Source organism: Microcebus murinus, chromosome 4, assembly GCF_040939455.1.
Source record: "Microcebus murinus isolate Inina chromosome 4, M.murinus_Inina_mat1.0, whole genome shotgun sequence".
NCBI lineage: Eukaryota > Metazoa > Chordata > Mammalia > Primates > Cheirogaleidae > Microcebus > Microcebus murinus.
In genome coordinates, this window is record NC_134107.1 from 50,810,225 (window position 1) to 50,812,147 (window position 1,923).

Here is a 1,923-nt window from a genome sequence, read left to right on the forward strand (position 1 = left end):
CGGATTCTGAGTCGGGCCCGAATAAAAACCCGGGAGGCGTAACCGCTCCGTCCTGCAGTGGGCGGGGCTTCTGATGACGTGGCCTTCTGTGGGATGGGCTTGGCCAATGGATTGGTACGGATAATTCAATCATTCATTCCGGAATCCAATCATCACTTCATCTTTTAGCTCCCACTATCTTCCAGTCGTACCTGTGATACCTTTGTGACTAGTTTAAATAGAAATTTTTACAATGAATTCTGTAATAGTGATAATTCATGTCCCTTTTTTTTATAGTTCTTTGAAGCGTATAAATGATCTGCTAGAATTTTTTTTTTAAGCCAGTCAAATTTAGCAGTGGGGGGTGGAATACCAACTTTAGTGACACTAATGTTAATAAGTTTTGATAGCCCACTACCAGAAATTTGTGATTTTAATAAAATTGCGAAAGAATTTGGTTGAACTTGTAATCAGTGTTTTGATTAAATTATAGAATTTTATTAAGTGGGCTTTAATTAGTGATTGCGTTAAATCATAAAAGAACATGATTAGATTAGTGTGTGAGCAGACTTTACTAAATCAGAGAAAAATCTAATTAAGTAAATTTGTAAGTGTCAGTTTTACTTCTAAAGTGTTTCTCAGATGCATCCTCTATTCTTCACCTCTATCACCTCCATTCTAGCCCAAGCCACTATCATCAGCTACCTGGATTACTGCAGTAGCAACCTATTTTACCCAATACTCCATCCACTCTTGCCCTAAACTCCAATCCAGCTTTAGCCGTGTTACACACTTATTTTTATAAAATACCAATTTTTTTTGTTTGTTTGTTTTGAGACAGAATCTCACTCTGTTGCCCGGGCTCCTCCCGGGTAGCTGGGACTACAGGCATGTGCCACCATGCCCAGCTATTTTTTTCTATATATAAATATTTATCTATATATATATATTTAGTTGTCCAGCTAATTTCTTTCTATTTTTAGTAGAGAGGGGGGGGGTCCTCACTCTTGCTCAGGCTGGTGTCCAACTCCTGACCTTGAGCGATCCTCCTGCCTCAGCTTCCCAGAGTGCTAGGATTAAAGGCATGAGCCACTGAGCTCAGCCTATAAAATACCAATTTGATGTTTGTCTTTCCTCCCACCTCCCTTAAAACCTTTAAGAAGAAATTTTTGTTAAATTTGTTTTGATTTATTGATTGAATAATTATTTCAATGTTTGGGGCCGTGCTATCCAATATAAATATAATGCAATGTAATTTAAAATTTTCTAGTAGCCACATTAAAAAAGTGAACAGATTAATTTTAGTAATATATTTTATTTAACTCAATATGTTCAAAATATTATTTCAACATGTAATCAGTATAAAAATTGAGATAATTTATATTTTTCCATAGTAAGCCTTGTAAATCCAATATATATTTAATGTGTATATACTCATCTCAGTTGCTTAATTGTAATTGAAAATATTGGTTCTATATTTAGTTTCATAAAATTGTAGTTGAAAAGTAGATACACATATTTTAGTTTTTCCAAAATTTAAATAAATTAAAAACAAATAAAATTTAAAATTAAATTCCTCAGTTGGATTAGCCATATTTCAAGTACTCAGTAGTCATTAATGTGGTTAGTGAATACTGTAAGGGACAGCATAGCACGGTATTCCAAGAAATACTGTTTAATACATTTTAAGGTTTATAGGCCAGGCATGGTGGCTCAAGCCTGTAATCCTAGCACTCTGGGAGGCTGAGGTGGGTGGATTGCTCAACATCAGGAGTTCGAAACCAGCCTGACCAAGAGTGAGACCCCGTCTCTACTAAAAATAGAAAGAAATTAATTGGCCACCTAAAAAAAAAAAAAATATATATATATATATATGATTAGCATGGCATTAGCACAGGCATGGTGGCACATGCCTGTAGTCCCAGCTACTTGGGAGGCTGAGGC